This window comes from Marmota flaviventris, chromosome 4, assembly GCF_047511675.1.
Source record: "Marmota flaviventris isolate mMarFla1 chromosome 4, mMarFla1.hap1, whole genome shotgun sequence".
In the NCBI taxonomy this organism is placed as follows: domain Eukaryota; kingdom Metazoa; phylum Chordata; class Mammalia; order Rodentia; family Sciuridae; genus Marmota; species Marmota flaviventris.
Genome location: NC_092501.1, coordinates 149,407,124 through 149,425,849, shown reverse-complemented (window position 1 = coordinate 149,425,849; position 18,726 = coordinate 149,407,124). Strand labels below are relative to the sequence as shown.

Sequence of the window (18,726 nt, the reverse complement as noted above, 5' to 3'; positions counted from 1 at the left end):
AAAAAAAAGTACACCATACAGTCAAGAAAGAAGGAAGAGTGGTGTGAAAGATTTGAAAATGCCATGATATGAGTTGAATGCCAAGCTCAAGGACTTGCTTCAACACATGGACTGTAGCCAAGTTTCCAAGGAAGGAAATGAAGACTGCCACAAGAGAAAAATCATCATGACAGCAATGTGGAGAGTGAGGGCCAGGCCAGCAGAGAAATGCTAGGGCCCAATGTGGCAGAAGATGAAAAGGAAGAAGCAGATACCACAGTTGCCAAGGAGGGAAAGACAGTAGCTCTAGGAGACTAATTTGGATAATGAACAAAGAATATGATAAAAGAGAAAAAATCCTGAGATGGAAGTACAAGAATACATGGGTTGGATCTAGAAAATGGTTAAAAATTTTTTTTTCTGGTAAGAAGGGGTCATGGAGGTAATATTAAAGGAAAATTCTTTTTAAGGATAGTTGAAAACTGATCAATGAATACCAGGCTAAGAAGATGTCTTTATTAGACAAAGGCAACTGCTGGCTGCCAAATGGAAAAGTAAAATACCAAAGCAGGTTTTTAGCAAGTGCATCAGGCAATACTGGAGAGAAAGAGAAAAGAAAAAAGAAAGAAAGAAAAGAAAACTACTAAACCATTTACAGATTCCTTGAGCATTCCAAAGGAGAGATATTTTAGTTCTGAACTACACTAGTGACAGTCATGCCTTTTAGATAGAAGTAAAATCAACATGCTTTGACAAATGACTTTAAGTGAAAAGTAAGGGCAACATAAAGGCTAAGGTGTTAAAAGACTCAATTTCCAATCCCAGAGACTAAAAATTAGTGAGAGAAGAGTATAAATACATTAGCAAGGTTCTAAATAGAGAATCTCCATTGTCAACAACTCCTAGTAATAAGAAAGAAGGGAAGATGATATAAGTTGATAGTGGAAATGTCCAGAGTAAGATATCTGGAAGGATATTTTGGAGCAGAGAGAAAAGAAAACAGAATCTGCAATCATCATCCAAATATGACTAGCCATGGAGACTGCAGTAAGTTACGGAACTTCTATGAATCTGTTTTCCCATCTTTGAAACTCAAGAAAGTAGATCACTTAGCAGTCACAAGTTAAGAGAAATCTTATCTCACCCTGCCCCTCCCACGTTGAACCTAAAACCATGTCTGTTATTGAATGTTTCCTAGGTAAGCCAGTGGAGAGCTGTAAAATGCCAGCCTCACAGGGTCTTTATTCTTATCATAACCTTTGCAATTTTTGCTTACAAATACAAGAGAATGTGAAAACCAAGGACTCAAGGTATCTTTGATTGTATCAAAAGATACAAGCATGTATAGCAGATTCCAATAAATACAAATGAATTTCAAAACCCTTATATTTGCTGACTTACTATCAGGGAGTCTAGCTTCACACTTTATTGAAAGGGAATGGAAAACCATCTGTTACCAGCACATTAGCCTGTCACCTTAGCTCCCCTGAGGTGAGCCAATTTGGGTGGCATATTTCAATACAAGTTCCTTCTTGCTATTGAAAAAACCTTCACACTTACATTGACAATTTTTCATCTTTGACTTATACTGCAATTTCTTCCTTATTCTCCTCCCTGGTCTCTACCATTCTCCACTGCAATCAGTCTTACATGTCTCAAAAATAATTGTTTTCCTCCCTAATGCTTATCAACTCCTGCTTGAAGTTCCATCTCTGACTTCCCACTGATTTTCAAGTTCCCATCTCACCTTGAAATGACTCTCTTAGTTGCTTCTAACCCATATCACTTCTCCCACTCCAAGTATTTGCTTCAACAACTCCTTGTCACTTAGCTGGCTTCCCCATTCTCAAAGTAATCTTGGCACCACATACAGAATATAAACTTATCTTTCGTTACTGCATCCCTGTGTCTGTTCGCTCAGTACGATTCAAATCTTCAAATACTCAAAGTTTTCTACTGATAATTCTAAAAAGTTTTGTAAGGATCAAACTAATTTATTTTTCATCTCACTTTCATCTGCAGAGACTAGGAATCTTTCACAATGCTATTTTAAAGTGTATATTATTAAAAATACAAGTTGAAAAAGGAAATAAGTTTAGAATATTACAAATTGACAGTCAACAATTACAGATATGCTATGTGTGATTATTGAGCAATTTGGTTCAGAGGCTGAGGCAAAGGTACACTCTCCAGCACCTTGAATGTAAGAGTGACTGGATTTTATTTTCTCATGTTCAGTACCTTTATGATTTTTAGAAGCAATTTGTCAAGAGCAAAAATCTGTTAACTTTCCCAGACAGAGATAAAATCCATGACCTTATTTTTTTATTCAATAAAAATAAATTTAGGAAAAAAGTAAGTTGAGCCAGACCTGGAAGCAAAAGAGGGACATTGGTTAAGTGCCAGGTTCATTAGATTTAGACTTCATTTTACAGACTATGATAACATATTACGAATTAATGAACAAAGAACTGGAATTGTCAAAGCCTATGTTAGAAAGATTTGGCAGTCATGGCACCCAACAAGGAGACCATTCCCATATATAAGAGAATATCAGAATAAACTCAGCAAGAACCAGTGGAATCAGAGGAAGGGGAAGAAAAAGCCCTTTGATGAGCCGGATGAATGGAATTTGGCTTCTGGTTGGTTCCATTTATGAGTTGAAAAAGGAAAAGCTAAAGCTATTGGTAGTTTTATACAATGTAACCAGATCATTCTTTCGGGTTAGAGCCGATAATTGATATGTAAAAGTATTGGGTATATCTGTGCCTTGGTATGGGTGGTTAATTCCTTTTTAGAACTATACTCAGGAGGAAATTTCTTTTTTAAAAATACTTTATTAGTTGTTGATGGACCTTTATTTATTTATAGGTGGTACTGAGAATAGAAACCAGGGCCACACACATGCTAGGCAAGTACTCTATCACTGAGCCAGAACCACAGGCCCTCATGAGGAAATTTCTAAAAGGCAGTTCTAAATGATGAATTAGAGATAAAAAGCAAGTTTATGTACAGAATCATGTGCAAGGAATCAATAGTTAAACTCATGAAAACAGATGAAATTACAAAATGTATGTAGAATGTAAAAAGTTCAGATGGAACATCACAGGCAGAAGGAGAAACAGAACTCTAAAGTACTTCCTCTCTGCAAAAAAAAACACAAAACCAAAAAACATGGAGGAAGAGAAAGAAAGAGCATTAGCTGTTTGAATCAATAGAAGTGAGAAAATAAGTGATTATGTAATCATGACCTAAAACTATGAAACCACCACCATCCAAATAATGTGCATGATTCGTAGAAATTCAAGGTACAAATAACTGCACAATTTGAAAAAGATAAAAAAAAATTACAACCATAATACCACTTTTTAAATATGCTATCAATTGGAGAATCCCAAACTGGTGTAAAGTGACCAGTTTTTCAGGACAAGAAAATAAAGCTGGGTTAAAGTTTAACAAAGAGGGAGACACCCTCTATTTCCACTTTGCAAGGACTAGAGATATGTTTACATTGCAGTTATCTAAGAGTACAGAAAACTCATTTTAAAAATGTTCACTTGGAAGCACAGAATATCTAGGCTTGGGCTGTTGGCTTCTCTTTGTCCTCTTTATTTCCTTTTAATTTTCCAGAAGTTGCTTCTCCACAATTGTTTCTGCTAACTATCATTTTAAAGGTCCCCATTCTAACTCATAATTACATTTCACATTAGAAGAAGAAGGGAGAGGTAGGGAAAAGAAGGAGGACAGGGAGGCAAGAAGAATATTTCAATCATCTCTGGGCCCACTATGAGCAGTGTCTTCATTCTGCACTGTTTTTGTATAGTTACAAATTAAACCACCAGAGGGAGCTTCTGCATTTCAATCCTATTCATCATCATTAATTAAATTTATGTATGGGTTCATTCAAAATCATTTAGTTCAGGACTCTTAAAGAAAAATCCAACTTGTAAGCTGAAGTGACATATGTTCATCTGCATGAAATCTTCATAAAAATCCAGTCTTTATATAAAACTACCAGACTCATGCTACAAAGCCTTTGTGATCAAATGAGAAATGGAAAAACCAACTAATAAGTGATTTGTAGAGTCTGAAAAGGCTGCTTTCTCCTGTCTAAACTGCCTTGTTCTCAGGAATAGATATGGAAAATGACCAAGGGCTTCAATGTTTCCTCTCTCATTCCCTGCCTTACTTCTTACTTCCCCCTTTTTCCTTCCTTACTGTTCTTCCTTCCTACCTTCTTTCCTTCTTATATCCCTTAATTTCAGTTATAGGGACATATTAGTTTAGCAAGTTCTGAGGACCCAGAGCCAGACATGGATTTTGGTTCTTGTTTAAACACAGATTACAATGCTGATCAATAAATTGAATGACTGTTATTTGTAGGGCCGTATTCTAAGAGGTGGGACAACAGCACTAAACCTGCTCTCAAGGAGGTTATTCTACTGGGAGAAACTGAAATTATAACATTAAATAGATTAATCTTCCTAAAGCACAGTTCTGATCATTCTTCTCTGATGCAAAGCCTTTGGTGATTCCTCCCATGTGCTAATGAGTACAAAGCAAAGTATTTCATGTCAATTTACAGCTGAATCTCCAAATTTCCCAGCACTCCACTTTAAACAACCTACGTTTCAGCTACATTGTGTTACTTATGGTCTCCAGAGTTTCCCTGTACTTTTCCATCTCTGTCCTTTTCCTCTTTTCTATCTTCCTAAATATTACCATCTTTCAAGGTCCAGTTAAAATATCATCTGTGAAATTAAGCTGCCCTTGATCTCTCAACTTGAGGTTATTTATCAATCTTGCAAGCATTTGTTGTGTACATCCCCAATAGGATTTGTCTATAGCAGTCTGGAGTGAAGAAGAGGAAATATTTTCTTTGGTTGTATTTTTTTCAGTTCTCAGATATAAACATGCCCCCAACATAGCTAATACACATTTATTTAAATGAATTGTTAAATTTTCTTCTCAACTGCCTCGTTTCTTGGATATAATCAAATGACGATTCAGAGAACAATTTAAATATTCTCTTCCCTATCAGTTCTCAAAGAATTATATTGTGTCTTGCTACTTACAGAACTTTTAAAAGTCTTTCTACCTTTATTTATTTTCAATCTACTGACCCATACCTGTCATTCAATATGATAGTCATGTGTCCTGAAATTGAAATTATAAAGGTAGTGAAAAGAGTCACTGCTGCCTGGGAAAATAATGTCAACATATTTAATAAGACAAACGCTTATTGTTCAGAATATTAGAAAAACCAAGACAAATAATCTAGTGAGAAAAATAAATGAAAAAGAATATGATACATAAGTAACAGAAAAAAATATGAAGGCAACAAACAGAAAAGCTGACTAAAACTTGATGTTCATTTGTGAATTTCAAAGTACAATCTTATCCATTCAAATAGAAAATATTTTAAAGACTGACACTATCAAATGTTGGCAAGGAGGTGTGGGAATCAGATGATCTGTTAGCTAGAGAATTTATCTTAATGGTCCTTGTGAATATTAAAACTCAGTTTATATGGGTGAAAACTTAAGTAAAGTGGGTTAGAAAAATATCATTCAGACAAATATATTTATCTCAGCTGTGTGGAGTCATATTTCTCTACGGAAAAAGACCACCTTTTAAAAGTCAATAGACTGTTGAGTTCTGATTTCACATTGCTTCACCTGGGAAAAATCTAATTTAACCAAATGCACATGTGTTTTTCAAAGAAAACCCATTTCTCAACTGTATTCCAGAGCCCATGGTAACTTTTAAAGTAATATATCCTTTCCCTGATGTTGGGGACCAATTTGAGGAGGATCACAATTGCAATACTCTAGCTAAACTTGAAGCTACCTGGAAGAATGCCACATTACTTTGCCTTTCATATCCCCGAAAGTAATTTGCCTGTGCACAATGCCCCCAAATACAGCTTGGTTAGGAGAATTACCACTTCAGAAATCATGAAACATACCTCTGAGCAGCATTTCCCAAAGTGTTTTTAGCAAAATGTCCATAAGGTGTCCAGACCCAAATGGTTTTCTTGGTTAAACAGGAATGGAAAACATTCTATATAGTTAATAGATATCTAGGCAAAAATTATTAGAGGTTTTGACACATAATTTGCATAAGACAACCTGCAATATTTTTCTAGGAAATGGGAATTATACAGAGTTTCCCTCAGACTGAAGACCATGTAACACTTTTTTCAAAGAATACCTACTAATCTAAATGAACACTATTGAACTGCACAAAGTAACTTTAAGAATTCCTCTAATGAACCACTGGGATTCTGTGAATCAGAAATAGGCTTGTAGAATCTAAAGAGCATTTAGGTTGTCAGTGGAGACTGTGCTCCTCCAGCATCCCAGACAGCTCTGGTTGCCCTGGAAGCCAGAAGTGAGATGGAAAAGTCCAAACACTTGACATTTGCATTCCTGGGCTGAGAACTAGAAGCTGGAAGGCTTGCTGTAGGACCACTCCAAGAACTATTTACGGCAAATTATAAGAACCTCTATCATGATTTTCTTTGACTGTTCATTATTTTTCTCTTGTCCTTAGTTTCAATAAGCTAATTTGATAAATAGGATTTTTGATTGGACTTAAGATAAATGCAGATACAATATTAATAATGCCAAAGTGTCTGTATAAAAATTTAAATGGAAATATTTTGTGCATTCATTAAAAGAATCATAGATTATCACAGTTGTCTTGCTGTGCTCTCGGGGGAGATATGAAATGTTAGTAATTTAAGTTTCAGTGAAAAACTGTAAATGACAAATTAAATCTAATTCAGTACATTAAATCAAAAAGCTTCTACTGTTGAGTTTGAGGTCATTTCAGATCAACGAATATTGCCAGACACTTTAATGAGTACTGGGGACAAAAAGATTAAGAAGACTCAATGAATTATCTGGACAATTTCCCAGCTTCACTGGTAAGGTAGACCTGGTAGGAGAATATTCAGACAACATGGGGTAGTGGAATGAGTAAAGGACTACATGTATTTTGATAGGAACTCATAAGAAAAGAGGATAAATCAGGAGACTTAGAATGAGCCAGACAGATGAATAGGGCCAGTATCCCCACACAGAGGACTTCTACACCATGCTGAATTTGGATTCTTTCATGTAGACATGAAGAAGGCCAAGATGGAGGCAACAGATCAATTTGGAGTCAGTTCTCCTAGTTTAGGTAATACATGAAAAAGGTCAGATTTATTCAGTTGATTAATTGATATTAATTGTAAAACCCATATGTCAAGACTTAGACTGCAGAGATACAGTGATAAGTGCAAGTAATGAACTTTGCTCTTCTGGCACCTAAAATTCAATACAAAATGTAAACAAATAATGCATAGCTGCATGCAAGCAAAATTCTACAGAAGGTACAGTGTTATAAATATATCTATTTATATACTATGATTATATATTACAAAGTTACCTATGCTTTGCTTCTAAAATCAAGGAAATTTCCTATAGCTATGTATATCTAAGATGAGATAAAAATAAGGAGTAGCATTAGATTAGATAAAGCTTTCAAGGAGAACGTCAAAGATAAGACTATTTTAATCAGAGGAACAACAAGATTCAAGAGAGAGGATGGCACTCCAGCCTGGTTACAGTGAGGGATCATTAGCTGAGGGTAAAGTGGTCTAGCATCCAGGTTGTACATATCACTAAAGATCAGTATAAAGCTTTTAGATTTTATTCTGTGGTCAAAGGAAGCCATTGGAAGACTTTAAGCACCATCTATTTTGTATTTTGGAAAGACTATTCGGACTTCTGTGTGAAGAATACACTAGAAGTGCTAAAGAGGTCATTAAAAAGTGAGTTAGCCTATTTTAAGTTCCAACAGTGCAACAGCATGCTCAGTGGGCATGCACCCAATGTCTAGTTGTGCCTCCTACATGGAAAGCACTCAATGCTTATCAGTTGAATGCTTGATTGAATGAATGAGATCTTCCTCCCATTTAATTTATCTGACCCCCCAACGTTTTTAAATGATAAAAAAAGGTTTTCCAAGGTCTGAAAGTTTACCATCTGTGGGGAGAACAAACATTTTAATATATGAGGATTTTTTTTTTTCTCTGAAGGACCTTGTAACATTAAAGTCAAAATGTTTCAAAAAATATATTTAATGTGTCATTGTGGGTGACAAATGAAAAGACACATTGTTCCTCTAGAGTTCCCAAAGCCTCAAGAAAGTGTGCCAACAAAAAGAACAAAAGAATGAACCCACAACTAGAAATTATTCACTGGAATAGACTGGTTTTCTAACTCTAAGAATCAATTTTCAAAATTATACATTGTAACATTTTTGTAACTCTACTGTATTATGTGTATTTTACTAAAACCACATCTTATTTTACAATATTTCTACCACCACCCCAAAATAACTCACAGTATATTAGTAGTCATTCCCCATTCCCCTGTGCCCCCCGCCCTTGGGAACCACTGAAGTACTTTCTGTCTTAGCAGATTTGCTACTGTGGATTTTACATTTTATTAGAATCATATAATATGTGGTCTTTTCAGACTGATTGAACATAAGATGTGTTCAAAATAATTAATTGGGAGGCAAATGGATTGAGGAGGCTCCAGCCTTCTGGGGTTTTATGCAAAAAAAAAAAAAAAAAAAAAAAAAAAAAAAACCCAGGAACCCAGCTCAGTACACTTCATCTCCTAGGAAACAGAAACTTAATCTTACCAATCAGAAATGGCCAATTAACTTCTAAGACTATGTTGCCACTTTAACCAATTCAAGTAATTTCTGTGATGAAAACCTTATAAAAGTTTTCTGCTTGATGCCCTTCAACAGACCCTGAACCATTTGCAGTCTGGTGTTGTCAGCTCAAGTAAATTCTAAAATTCTACAGTCACCAAGTTTGTTTTTACTTATTTTTTCACTGTCTAATCATATTATAGCATGTATCAGTACTTCATCCTTTATTATTGCCAACTAATTTTCATTCCATGAATGCAAAACATTGCATGAACATTTGCTCAATTTTCATTTTTGACTTTTATAAATAATGTTATGATGATCATCAATCAATCTATACTTTCTGTGGACATATATATTATATTGTATATAAAATCTTGCGTGAAATTTCTGAGTTAAATGTTAATTCTAGATTTAACATTTTAAGAAAATGCTAAGCTGTTTTCCAAAGTTGCTGTACCATTTTACATTCCCTGAAGCAATCTGAAAGTGTAGGAGTACTGAAATTTCTCCACAACTTCACCAACATTTGTTAGTGTCTATATTTTTTATTATAGCCATCCTATGAAGTGAGAAGTGGTATTTCATTATGGTTTTGACTTGCATGTATCTAGACTGATGTGGAACAACTTTTCATATGCTTATCGGCCATTTGCAGACCTTCCTTGAAGAATGTTTATTTATTTATTTATTTGTTTGTTTGTTTGTTTTAAATATTTTAGTTATAGTTGGACACAATATCTTTATTTCATTTATTTATTTTTATGTCGTGCTGAGGATCAAACCCAGGGTCTTGCATATGTGAGGCAAACACTCTACCATTGAGCCACAACCCCAGCCCAAGAAGAATGTATATTTAAATAAACCCTTTGCCTATTGCTTTCCTTGAAGAGTGGTAAGAATTGTCTAATTATTTTAAACACTGCCTCCATGTAAACATTAATTAATATATAACAGTAATGTCTTATTTCTGAACTTAAAGCAAATGTTTCCAGTAATTCCATTATAATCTTGAAATTATATATTTTTCAGTTTTCTACTATGTTTTATTCTCATTTCATTCTTTCTTTCATGTGTGTGTGTGTGTGTGTGTGTGTGTGTGTGTGTCTGCATGTGCATGAGTGGGGTTAAACCCAGGGACTTACACATGCTAAGCCTGCCCTTGCTCTACCACTGACTGACACACGCAGCCCTTATCTTGAATTTTTGTATTTATTTCTATGGTGTTTTTATTAACTTATTGTGACTTGTATGTTGTTGCTATTTGGTGCATTCCTAACTAGTTGATATTCTTTATGGGTTGCATCCTTTATTATTATAAATTATACCCTTCATTTCCATTTTTGATTTTGCCATTTATTCATCCTCTAGGGACACACTCTAGGACTCTTGGTTGACACACAAAGTCACCCGAGCCCACACATGGCTCCAAGGTGGGAATATGGCCCCAGAATGTCTATTTGGAATGCAACATAGGCTGCAGGAAGAGACAGAGGCCCAAAGTCAGAGCAAAGAGCTAGAACATAAGAATATACTTAATATATTTTCTCTTTTGTTTTTAGATATAAGAGAACTTTGAGTAAATAACTAGGGTCACCCAGAGTAAAACAATATACAGCAAACAAACTGCTAAAAATCAAAATAAATACCTTAGTTCTGTGAAGTTTCCTGCACTACAGAGCCCTTACTATTTGATACATTTCATGTAATAAATTGGTCTCTCACCATTTAAATTTTTTCAAACTATTTAAAAAACTTCCCAATTTCTCTTCACCTTTTTCTGCTTGCAAATTATACACATTTTCTTTTAAATGTATAAATTTTTTCCCACTTTGGGATGCTAATTATAGTATTCAACACACACATATAATATGTAGAACGTTGAATTTTAGCCACCTTAGTGTGATATTCTATTTAATGTGAAATCTATAAATAGGGGTCAGTTATTAAAAACTTCCTCAAAAATTAGCACAACTTTTAAAAACTTTTGTACTGCTTAAATCACTTGCACTAACCTTATACAATTTTAGCACAGATAGGATGATAGAGATAAACTTTCTGAGAAAACTAAAGGGTTAGTTAGCTTGCTTGTCTAAGCTTAAACATCATAAATGTAACAATATCAAGAAAATACCAATAGATTTTTAATTCTAGAGATCCTTTCATATGGTCAAAAATACTCAAAGCAAGTTAATAACTATGAGATCTTCTCATGGCCAACACAAAACTTTCAACATTTGGTAAATTGGCATTAGTAAACCACATGTGAGTTTGAGGCATTAGAAACTTCACTGAAGAACTAGCAATGAAGTTGTTAGTAAAGTTGCTGGTTTTCCCCAGATAAGAACAGATGCTCAATGCACTAAAGCACCAGCTTCTTTATCTCTGCATGTTTCTCTTGAGCATCCTCAAAGATGCCTGCCAATCTCTGTCTACTTCATCTTTGTCTTGTGTAGTACATTCCTTAATTTTCTTACATAAATTCTCAATTACCTCTTGCTCTTATAACTCAGCAGTAGAGGATTACTGGCACAAATATGTCATCCAGGTTATCAGAAACTTGCTCTGGTTTCCAGCCCAAGTCGATTCAGTCTCTGCTCTTCTATTGGCCTCAGCCTATATCTTCATCTTACAAGTATTTTCAAATGTGGGGCTACTTATCATATATAACATCAAGTGATTTTAAACATAATATGAATTAAAAGCTCACCATATTCCAATGGTAATTCAACAACAAAAACTTACTAAAAAGTTGCAAAATTCACACAAAAACTTACCATAGAACTTCACTAGATTTTAGCAATGGAAAATAGGTTCAGTTTTTTTTTGTTTGTTTGTTTTGTTTTTGTTAGTTAGTTTGTTTGTTCTTGCTAAACCAGAAGAGGATGAGCCTTGTAATATAATGGCTTATCTTACTATCACTTGGGAACAGTTGCCTGAGAAACAACTCATGTACATAAAAACTTCATTGGGAAGGAAAGAAGAATTCTGATAACATTTATGAGAAACGAGATAAAGTCAGTCCTTTAGTTATCTATACCTTTAGACTTTTTAGTTACATGATTTACATTGAAATATTCTTCTAATGTTAGATTTATTTGGTTACTATTTTTCACAAAGTAAAACAATATTTTTTTGCTCAATCAGACAAAAATCTCACTTATTTTTAGACTCTAAAAAAGTGAAACCATAGAGGTAGAGAACAGAATAATGCTTCCAGAGTTGGAGGTGTGGGGAGGGGAAATAGAAAATGTTGTTCAAAGCATACAAAGTTCCATTTAAACAGGAGGAATAAGTCTGGAGATCTATTGCACAGTATTGCGACCATAACTAATAATAATACATACTCAAACACTGTAAGAGAATAGACTGTAAAGGTTCTCATTACCAAAAATATAAGTGAGACAATGGAAAACTTAGCTTAATATAACCATTTCACAGTGTTATGCATTAAAATATAAAATTTTGTCAATTAAAAATAATTTTAAAATTTAAAAGTTCAAATTTAACCTGTAAAAAAAATCACATCAAGTTTTATGAAATATCTTATTTAAAAAGAATTTACCCACAAAAGTAGCAGAGACTATTTCCACAGCAGTTGAAAACATTAGTGATGCATGTGAAGAGCTACATTCTTATAAAATTGAAGAAGACACTATTTCAGAAAAATTCTACAGCATCCCTGAGTATTTATTAAATACTTATTATTTAATAACAATATTGTGGGACAAAAAGCTCATAATACTGGAATAATAAGAGCTCTGTCAGTTCAGAGGAACCTTAATAATTAACAACAACCAAAGCATACTTGATATGAAAATTGAGAAAAATTTTAAGTGGTTATTTTACCTTTATCACTTTTAGATTGAAATAGGGATGTATAGATAGGAAAGAAGATGGAAACAACTGGAGTTGTCTACAAACATAGTGGAACACTGTTCTGGGAGAATTTCAACCAGATTCTTCTTTATATACTTTCAGCTATTCACAAGACAATAATTCTTCTTTAAGGAAATTAGTTATATATAAAGAATTATAATTTTCAGTATTGATCCTTACCAAATCATGCCACAATCTTTTCCAGAAAGATAAAATTCCAATTAAATCATATAAAATTTTCAAAGTTCTATGATATATTTATTCAAAAATTATTCAAGCCTGTTTTGTAATGTGTTCCTAAACAAGTTTTGACTTGCCTCATATGTGATATGTGGTTTTGACTGTCCTTCACTACTGTCAATCACTTCATCCTCAGAAGAGGCTGGGGCTAATTTGAATCCACACACTACCACCACCTTGACAGCCCAGTGATCCACATGTGCTAGGGACAAATCTTCAAAAGGTAAAGAATTCATATCTAATCAGGCATGGAATAAAAAATAAAATAAACAACCAGCAGAGGCTAAAAACATTATAGAATAACGTTAATATACTACAATATTTGTGTGAATAAAAAAATCAATGTGTAATAAAATTACTCTGACATATCTCTAATCAGAAAAACCCTCATTCCATATTGGACAGAAACAAATTTAGTCTAGCATTGAAGAGAGAAACCACCAATTGTCTCCACATGCTTAAGATGGCCTCTTACGGAGAAAAGATTCCTATCACTATTTGTGTCCAGAAATTACTGGGAGAAAACCCTGCAAGGTGATCTCTGTATAGAATGGTGAGTTGTAATGGATGAATTTCTCATCTTCCTTTTCTTTGTTAGCTTATAGAATTCTCTCTCTCTCTCTCTCTCTCTCTCTCTCTCTCTCTCTCTTTTTTTTTTTGGTCATCCCACCTTAATTGGATTCATTCTGATCTCTCTTTCCCTAGAAGTTTATATTTCTCCCCCTTGTTACTAATTTAATTCTTATATATTTCCCTTTTCTTTTGTCTAGTTCCAGCCTCATTTCTCAGAAAGGCCAGTTCATTAGAGCACTGTAATTATTAAAAATTGAACTTCAACCAACTACATAAATTTTTAAAAAATAAGCAAAGGTAAAAATTACATCTTCAACATAATGTGAAAATATCAATGGAGTTCTGCCCAACCACCCACAAACATTATCCATGAGGTAGCTGATATAAAACCTTGAATCACCATCTTCTACTTTATAGCAGTCAAGTACAAATATGTACTTCAATAAATACATAAATGAGAGCTCTTAAAAATTTGTTTCATAAATAATATCTTCTCAGCTTTTTATTTAGCATAGATCCTGGAGTATCCTAGAGATTCTACTTATTTCGTTCATTTTGATCCTGCCTCTTTATGTATGTGCATATGCATTTGTATGTGTTTGTGTGTGTGTCTGTGTATGTTTGTGTGTGTGTGTATTCCAATATACAGCATGGCCAAAAGAACACACTACATACTATATATCCAATGTAAATTTCAAAATAATTGCAGACATTCATTAGTGTGCACAATCCACCTTACACTCAATTTTGAAATTAAATGCTAGTCTAAGATGGAAGGAACTAACTCTACTATTGGTTTATTTCGCCCTAAGAATAAAGATGTCCTTTCTTTAACCCAGGGATCCTTATACTTCTGCCTGTGGCCTCACAGAACAAGCTGTAAATTTCTTACAATTATATGTGATAATTTGCATATGTTTGTGTATAAGTGAGCATCAGATCACTAGGGGGAATGGATTACCAGCTTTATGACTGAGAAAATGTCTCAGCCTGCAAACACAGATAGGCTCTACTACATCTTCATTATTCAAAAGCCCCACACTGCACTACTTTGACTGTCACTAGGGAAACCCCATAATTGTTAAGTTCAAGTGAGATATTTATTAAAGAATATGATGTTTAAGATAACCAATTTAAACCATCTAAAACTGCAATGGCATTACATTTAATTGGGTTATTTTGAAAACTGAGATTTCAACTATTTTCCCCCAATCTTATTTGTTCCATAAGCAAAATTTTTGAAAAAAATCCCTCACACAGGGATATTTTAGAAACGTGTATACAACATTGTAGAAATCAGAAAAAAATACGTGCTGTGCCCTAATTAATCTAAAGTTTATATTTTATTTTTTCCTTTAATTTTTATATAAAAACACAAGAATATTTACTATAATTTTTAGAGATTTAGATAAATGTTTGTACAGATAGAGGAAATGATGAGATATTCAATTTTTTAACAGCTAATTAAAGTTCATTAGTGTGCACAATCTTTCACTCAATTTTGATAAGATTGATTATTTTAAAGTGAATCATATACTGAAACTGATTCTAAGGTAATCTGGATGCAACAAGTTGAATGTCTACTAATACTGCATAGGTAAAAGAGATGAAAATAAATTAAACAAAAAATAGAGCTAGATATTTCTTTTTGGAAATTATGTTTCTTATCCTACTACAGATTTTCTGAAATTATTTAGATTTAGTATTCAGTAGTTTCCTCATAATATCTGTTTCATTTAGAATATGTTGAAACACTGAAATTAATACCAATTCTGTGTTCCTGTGCCTTTAATAAGTTGCTAAATTATAACAAATGTCATACTAAATGTATTAATAAAAAGTATAATTAATAAAAAGTATAATAAAAAATATAATTTCAAAAATAATTTATTTATAAAATTAATAAATGATTAGCAAGAGAATTATCTGTATGTAAAAAAATAATATTTTTAAATACTCCAGTATTTTCTCATTCAAGAAAAATCTTTACAATCATTTGCTTATAATCACTAAAACAGATCATTAAAAAATACAGATATTTTTTGAGCTCTATATCATTGATATTTCTTTCAAGCTCTGTACTCCTAAAAAAGGAATATTTACTTTTAGAGCATTTATAATACCAAAAAATCAATAAAGCGTTTATAAAGAGTATAATAATAATTATAGGATTTAAACATTATGCATGAGAAACTGATCTGAACATGAAAGCTCATTTTATTCTCACAAGAAATCTATAATGTAAGTGTTCTTAACCAAAGAGGAAATCAAAGCTAAGAGAATAAATACTGAGATAGCCAAACTCACAGCTAGTAAGTAGTACAGAGAGATGTGAAATCCATCCTGACACTATAACCTGTACTTTTAATCCCTACTTTTTTCTGACATTGTTTTTGTTATAGATTTATATATAAGGTGTCCCCCAAAAGCTTCTGTGCTAATGCAGGAATATTTGGAGGTGAAATGACTGGACTGTGAGAGCTGTAACTAATCGTTCTATCCTACTTTGAATAGATCGGGGGTAACAGTAGGCAGGTGAAGCATGGCTGGAAGAACTGGATCACTGGTGACCTGACCTGGAAGGGTGTCTCTTCCCTGAGGCCCCTTTCCCCTTCCCTCTCTTTGCCTCTCTCTGCTTCTTGTTCACCACAAATGGAGCAGCACTCTTAAACCACACCCTTTATCATGATATTGTGCCTCAACTTGGGTCCAGAGCAATGGAATTGGACCACCACGATCTGAAACAATGAACCAAAATCAACTTTCCCTTCCCTAAGTTTTTTTTTTTTTTTAAACAGGTACTTGGGGAATGGGAACACAAAGTTAAGTAGTTTCTGACTATAAAATTATAACTATAAAATTAACACACAGTCTCTCATAAATTGGCTTTTGTTTCTTAGAAGATTTTTCCAAATATAAGATACAACTTTCTCAAGAAACTGAGAACATTTTTTTTCCAGTTGAAATTCATCCAACATACATATGATATATCAGGTTACCTCTATGGATTTCTTAAAGTGGAAATATGTATTTACTGAGAACTAGACTTGGAAGTAGTTGATCTCACAGATTGCTTTGGGAATGTGAGAAAGTCATTATTTGCTGGCTCTTCCGTAATTTACTTTGAATTCGTTAGATTCATTGATGTGTGAACTGGTTATCAAAGCTTGATAAACAGCTTATAAATCACTTTGAAGTTGGCAGAAATAAATATTAATGAGTCAATTTTCAAGGAACTTATAGTTAGTTTATTTTTCTTTCCCCATAAGTAAAAAAGATTTCAGTTGTTTTACTTAGAAAAGAATCTACAATTTATTAGTAATGATTGATGTTTTTCAAGATAATCATCAGACTATTTATTATATGAAATCAGACTATTTGCTTTAAAAAAAAGAGTGCTCTTTGAAAATCCACCAAAAAGTTTCAGGTGATAAAAATTCTATGCAAAACTTATTTATAAAGCCCATACTTGATTCTAATATTTTGAGATACTAAAATAAACTGCTTCACCATGATCTGTGCAGGGCTGGCCCCACTTAAACCACTACTTCCTCCCAGCCTTTCACACAGGACAAAACAGGCTCCAACAGTTTTAGTAGCTTACCCCGATCACAAATAGGAAGAAAACAAAGTATGTGAAAACATGCCTATCTACTACAATCCTTTGTGACATAGCCTCTATAATAGGAAAAAGATATCATTTTTAATGTTACAAATTTTAAGAATTCAAAAAGTCTTTCTAAGGTCAAAATAACAAAGAGGATATATATATATATATATATATATATATATATATAGAGAGAGAGAGAGAGAGAGAGAGAGAGAGAGAGAGAAATATATATATATACACATACATATATATATATATATATATATATATATATATATATATATATATATCTGACATAAAACATATAAATATGCTCTGACATAAAACTTTAAATGCCATACCCCAAATTAATGATCTAAATCTGGACTTAGATTTCTTATGCTTATTTTCCCTTGTGAAGATACTTGATATCCCAATATGGACATTTTATTCCCTGCATTTAAATGCTTATTTCCCCTAACTAGGAAATACTTGAAATCTCAGGATTCATTTGTACCTCCATTTTAAATCCCTTCTAGAGGTTCTGGCTCATGTTTGATTTTCATAAGCGATGAGAAAGGATGAAGCGACCTGACTATTACAAGAAGTTAGGAATCCTGTTCATTGGATAGGGTAACCCAGCTGCATGGAGTAGGGAGCATATGAAATCCAGCTCACTCTACCACATCACCTGCTGCATCCACCTAGATGGTGCCAGCTCTAATGTGCAGAAAGGTATCATGTAGGCTCATGCAGGCCCTACAGACCTGAGAGTTAGGAAAACAAGGGAAGGAAGCAGTTAAACACAAAGCTTTTCAAGTCCAATTTCTATCAGAAATTAAAAGAACAGAGAAATAGAGCTCATGATGAGAATGTTTATTAATTCAGTAAATCAGTACCAGGGTAGGGAAACACTTTTTTTCTTGGTACTAGGGAGTATAATATCATTTTAGGGGAAAAGATTTAGGAGAAACCACTAGCAACATGTCCTCTTTATTGTATGGGACGTGAGAACCATTACTAAGGAAGACTATGAATATTTAAGAATATGATTCTATGGATGTGGGAGAAAGAGAAAACTCTTACATCCCTTGATCTGATGATTCTGTTTCAAAAAATTCTCAAGTCTACTAGAAATAAAACAGCATGACAGTATATATGCCACATTTGCCACATTTAAAAAAATCATCACACTATCACTTTGACAGATCCTGAAGAGGCTCTAAAGAAACACTTTGAACACATGGATATCAAGTCTTACTTTCATGGATACACAACTGATGTTTTCTACAGTATAGATGAATACCTCTGAAATTCTAACAATAACTACCCATTTGTTCAGTAGTAGATAATATACCAGGAAAACACTTATCTCCAAAGAAGAATATTTCAGAAATTATGTATTACTATTTCATATTTATCAATAAGGATTGAGGGTCAAAAAGCATAAGAGATTTGCCTAATTTCATGAAGGTAATTATTGCTGATTGCAGATTCAAATCTATGCTGTTCTTAATTCAGAACCTGAGTTTTTGCCACTTCAATAAACTAAACTTTTGATAAGGCTGTTAACGCTTAGGAAAAAAAGTGGTACTTTTACCAATCAACATTTTGAGATGTTATATAAAATATAATATACCGAATCAAATATGTCAACACCATGCATCCTCCTACTATTTCCTAAAGTATATACTTGTTAAACTGCCATTGTTTTAAACTGCATAATGATATGCTAAATCAACTAAATT

At 33.4% G+C, this 18,726-nt stretch overlaps 1 protein-coding gene across 1 annotated transcript in view; it reads right to left on the bottom strand.

The window, feature by feature from the left end:
* The window catches only part of Gpc5 (glypican 5), a 634,189-nt gene that overhangs the window by 369,465 nt on the left and 245,998 nt on the right, over positions 1 to 18,726 (bottom strand). The window lies entirely within an intron of this gene.